Raw genomic sequence first — 5,930 nt, forward strand, 5'->3', positions numbered from 1 at the left:
TGTACCTATAATGTCACCCCGGAGCTACAAATAACTGCCAAAATAATGGAAACACCAACATAGTGTCTTAATTGGGGTTAGGGGGCAGTATTTGCACGGCCTGATAAAAAAACGTATCCGATTTAAACTGGTTACTACTCTTGCCCAGAAATGAGAATATGCATATAATTAGTAGATTTGGATAGAAAACACTCTAAATTTTCTAAAACGGTTTGAATGGTGTCTGTGAGTATAACAGAAGTCATATGGCAGGCCAAAACCTGAGAAGATTCCATACAGGAAGTGCCCTGTCTGACAATTTGTCCTCCTTCTGGTGCATCTCTATCGAAAATACAACATCTCTGCTGTAACGTGACATTTTCTAAGGCTTCCATTGGCTCTCAGAAGGCGCCAGAAAGTGTAATGGGGTGTCTGCTGTCTCTGGGCGAAGAACAGCAGGAGAATTTGTGAGTGGTCAGCCTGGGGACAGTGACACTGGAGATGCACGTTCATGAGAATTCTCCTTTTTTTTTTTCAGCCTTTGAATGAATACAACGTCGCCCGGTTGGAATATTATCGCTATTTTACGAGAAAAATGGCATAAAAATTTATTTTAAACAGCGTTTGACATGCTTCGAAGTACGGTAATGGAATATTTTGAATTTCTTTGTCACGAAATGCGCTCGTGCGTCACCCTTCGGATAGTGACCTGAACGCACAAACAAAACAGAGCTATTTGAATACAACTATGGATTATTTGGAACCAAAACAACATTTGTTGTTGAAGTAGAATCCCTGGGAGTGCATTCTGACGAAGAACAGCAAATTTTTCTAATAGTAATTCTGAGTTTGGTGAGCCCCAAACTTGGTGGGTGTCAAAATAGCTAGCCGTGATGGCCGGGCTATGTACTCAGAATATTGCAAAATGTGCTTTCGCTGAAATGCTATTTTAAAATCTGACACCGCGATTGCATCTATAATTCTATTAATAATTGTTATGTATTTTGTGAACGTTAATCATGAGTAATTTAGTAAATTCACCGGAAGTTTGCGGTGGGTATGCTAGTTCTGAACATCACATGCTAATATAAAAAGCTGGTTTTTGATATAAATATGAACTTCATTGAACAAAACATGCATGTATTGTATAACATAATGTCCTAGGAGTGTCATCTGATGAAGATCATCAAAGGTTAGTGCTGCATTTAGCTGTGGTTTTGGTTTTTGTGACATATATGCTTGCTTTGAAAATGGCTGTGTGATTATTTTTGGCAGGGTACTCTCCTGACATAATCTAATGTTTTGCTTTCGCTGTAAAGCCTTTTTGAAATCGGACAATGTGGTTAGATTAACGAGAGTCTTGTCTTTAAAATGGTGTAAAATAGTCATATGTTTGAGAAATTGAAGTTACAGCATTTTTTAGGTATTTGTATTTCGCGCCACGCGATTCCACTGGCTGTTGACTAGGTGGGACGCTTAAGTTAATAGGATGTTGGGCACCATGAGCCGCCAGAACAGCTTCAATGCTCATCAAACCATTCAGTGACTACTCGACTCGTGCCCTGTGGATGGAGGGATTGTCATCCACTCCAATCAGGATAGAAATTATTCACCATACTATAAGATGTAAGTAATCACTCAAATTGGCTATGTATTTATTGCTGTTTACCTTGCCCTCTAAAGGGTTAAGTGGACCTAAACCATACCAGGAAAATGCACCCCACACCATAAGCTGCCAGAACCCTCATTTACTCAAGTGTTTCCATTATTTTAGCAGTTACATGTTTCTCTACATTCTACTTCTATGAACCACTAGAATTGTCCTATTGTAGACTAGATAGTAAGCACACAGTGGAACATCACTCAGACAATCTGTGACAGTGTTGTCTTTTAGCCACAGTCACAGTCTGATTCAAATGTCTGATGCAATGCTGGGTGAACTGCACCGGTAGCCATAGTGATGGCGAAATGTAAGCCTCCCCATCTCACTCTCGCTTTTTTCTCTCCACCTCTCTCGTCCTACCTCTGTCCGTTTTCCTCTATCTCTTTCTAGAACTCTCTCACAGCTCAGTTTCTCCCTTCTCTGTGACTCTCTCTCTCATTCTTTCTCTACTGGTTCAGACTGGCCTTTTGGAAATGGCTGCAGTAGCCTGGGGTGCAGTAGCCTTGCTGTAGCATCCATCTGCTCAGACTACAGTAAGTGTGGACAGGAGGACACAGTAGTGCTGGATGATGAACTCGTACCATGACACTACCATGGCACCAACCTACTCTATGGCATCCATTTTATTTGGAGTGCTTTTAAGTGGCACTGCAGACTCTACTTTTCAAATCATTAAGTGGATTTATCAGTGATAAACAGAGATGTTGACAGCTGAGAAATCAGGGAATTGTGAATAATGCAAATATGGCCCATTGGAATTAATTAATAATAATCTAAGAGGACACAGCTAGATGTTTTTTTCCACTTTTTTCCCGGCTTTGCTTATCATTAGACAAGTTGTACACGATGGCGGTCAAGCAAACAGTGTGGGTTCTGTAGCTACATCCCTGATTAATGGGAGTGCATGGACTGTGTGAGAATGCATAAGTCACACCCCACAAGACATGCCACCAGAGGTCTCTTCACAGTCCCAAAGTCCAGAACAGACTACTGGAGGCGCACAGCACTACATAGAGCCATGACTACATGGAATTACATTCCACATCAGGTAACTGATGCAAGCAGTTGAATCAGATTTATAAAGTAGATAAAAATACACCTTATGGAAGAGCGGGGACTGTAAAGTAACAAACATAGGCACAGACACACACACACACACGATAACATACGCACTATACACACACGTACACATGGATTTTGCGTTGTTGATATGTGGTAGTGGAGTATGGGCCTGAGGGCACACAGTTTGTTGTGAATTCTGAAATGAATGTATTGTAATGTTTTGAAAAATGTATAACGACCTTAATTTTGCGAGACCCCAGGAAGAGTAGATGCTTCCATGGCAGCAGCTAATGGGGATCTATAATAAACACAAATACTGAACTCGGTTTAATGCCCATCATACATTTCTCATGGATATATCTAAAACGGTATGAATCGATAACAGTCTTACTTTCCCTATTTCCAAATTACTGGCTGAAGGGGTAGGAATGCGATGTGGAATGTTTGATCCTCCTTTGATCCTCCTTGCTTGTCGGATGCAGCCACGGGGGCGACAGACATAAATTACACATCACGGCTTGTAAATGAGCTGAAACTAAGTGTTTCTATCAGCCTTCTAGAGAAACATACAGATGAAAACACAAACATACAAAAACACACACTTATACACAAGCACGCACACACACGTACACGTGGCCAAGAATGCACAAAAACAACAAATACACATGAGCGCACGTACTGTACACACCGACACATACACCCCTCTGTCTAATCAGACAACAGTCAGCACTGTTCAAACCACCAAATCAAAATAATGACAGAGATTCGTGATATTGTACTTCCTTAACAGCAGCCAACACAAAATAATTTAGGCGACATGTTCAGAGAAGGCTTTTCGAGGACACTTCAACCGCTGATTCAACTGTCATTAAACAGACTTTGCAAAGAAGCAGCCACCCCAACTGAACCTCAATCAACTCCATTCTCTGCGTAGGAAGATAAGCTGGCTAGCGACAACATAAGGATGGAAATCATTGGCTATGTAGAGTCCACTCAGAGTCAAGATATACCCTCTGTGAACGACAATGGACTGAGTGTCTGTGTGCCAAGTGTTTACCAGGATTTTATAATCAATTCCGTGACAGACAACTGCTCGGAGTTCCAATAAGTGACACTTGTAAGTTATTATTATTTTCTTTCTTTTTATGTTCAAATAAAATGAAATCAAATCAAATAAATACATCACTTTATCTTTCTGAAGCTCAGTATGGGAGATAAATAATGCAATTCATCGAAACTTTCTTTTACCAGGAATTCTTTCGAGGTTTCAACCTCCTTTCTGGGAAAGACCTGAAATAATATAACTAATAGAATAAGAGATCTAATAACTGTGCCTTCAATATAGGTTGCAACTGTACCCTAATACAATAGTGTCATATCATTAGCCTTTGTTGTTATGAGTGCAATACATAGACAGTAACACATCAGTGCTTTCACGAATGATAGCAAAATATGTCTCCGGTTCTGCTACATACATAGCCTACCAAAAAGGCTCAAGTCTGATGAGTTTGGATCGCAACTCAACTCTTTTCCGGAGCAGAAGCTAGCGTGAGATACCGATGTCAGGCTTGTTCAAAATCAAGGGGCCATATCGGGCCCTGGCCAAAGTCTCTTCTGGGTATTCTACTTCTTTGTCGGAGCATTCTAATCCTCTAGAGAGCAGGTGGTGCCAATGAGATAACACTGCGGTGGTTGGGAGTCCCATTATGCATATTGCTTCTGATGGATGGTAGTCAGAACTTTGAAGCCCTTCTCCAGGGGTGACTAACTGTGGCAGTGTGTGTGCCTGAAAACTATGCATGTTGGTCTGCAAGCAGCCTTTCTGGCATTCTATGCTTCCCTGTTACGATAAACAAAATATGTTATGGTGAGGAAACAAACACAGGCAGTCACGTTTGAGGTGATTTCAAAGTCCAATTCAAACTAGAAATAACCTTTTCTATGTCAGCCATTCTCAAAGGGAATCTCTTCACTACTTAGGAGTTTGGAATGTGTCAGTCGTTTGGGGGAAAAAAACAATACTTTTTTTTTAGAAGACTAAAGTCATTATGAGAAATAAAAGGACATTGTGACTGAGGCTACTGTTACATGTCAGCTATGTGATTAAGACAACATAGAAAAGCATAAAAAGCTGGATATTGGCTATTGGATACTTCAGTTCAAATAAAAATGTTAATAAGGATAATGTCCAGAAAAGCAGGAATTCCTGATTAATCAGGAAGAGTCCCATCCATGACTGATACAGTTGGAGATATCCCCCCGTGGTGATATGTACCTGGTGAGGGTGAGGGAGTTTCCTCTGCTGTGCTGCCATCTCCTCCTGTCCTGTCCTGCTCCTCCTCAGAGACACGGCTGTGCTGGACGAGGCCTTCTGCACTGAGCTGGAAGACAGACGGAACCTGACCATGTCCCTCTCATCGACCACCTCCGAGAGAGGACCAGAGAGACAGAAAGCGAGAGAGGCAGAGCGAGAGAAAGACAGAAAGTGAGATAGAAAGAGAAGTCAGTGTGGGACTGCCAAATGAGCAGCTGATCCATCATCTCATCTAATGAATTGGTTAATATCACACATTATGAAAAATATGTGTTACCTGGGCAGGACTTTGGCTGTTGGAGGAAGAGGTATAGGCCATGATTCCGTAGGGGTTGGGCGTAGAGCCGCCCTGCAGACTAAACTTCATTTCTTCGGCCCTCAGGGCACCCCACTCCTGGAAGGGGCACCACACCCCCCAGCGCAGGCACTGCATGAAGGCTGTCCGGGAGATTGTGGAGGTCGAGGAGAGCTTTGGAACCCAAAAACACCCAGAGTCAGTAGAACCTTTAGCGGTAAAGAAAAACTTCAAGCATTATGTGTCGTGCGAGGCACAACACATTGCCAGACAGGAAGAAGTGGAGAGAGCTCCTTGTGGCCTTATGTTCCGAAAGGGATGAAGAGGATTCATAAAGTAAGTAAGCAAGCATGTGTAGTATATATGTTATAACTGCTGCTACACAATAATTAAACGTAGAAAAATAACTGTTTGTGAATACTAGCCATCTTTATTTGTGGGAGTTTATACCATTCCTGTTAGTATTAAAAAAAGAGATTACTGTTTTTAGTCGATCAGGAGCAGCGGAAATGGTTTCGAAGTCAAAATACCATCAGAGGTCCTTATCAGTCAACGGTCTTCTCGACAGTCGAAAAAAGTTCCATTTGCTCCAATAGCTTTCCCCGCAAATATTGTAT

This window comes from Salmo salar, chromosome ssa13 (assembly GCF_905237065.1).
Source record: "Salmo salar chromosome ssa13, Ssal_v3.1, whole genome shotgun sequence".
Classification (NCBI taxonomy): domain Eukaryota; kingdom Metazoa; phylum Chordata; class Actinopteri; order Salmoniformes; family Salmonidae; genus Salmo; species Salmo salar.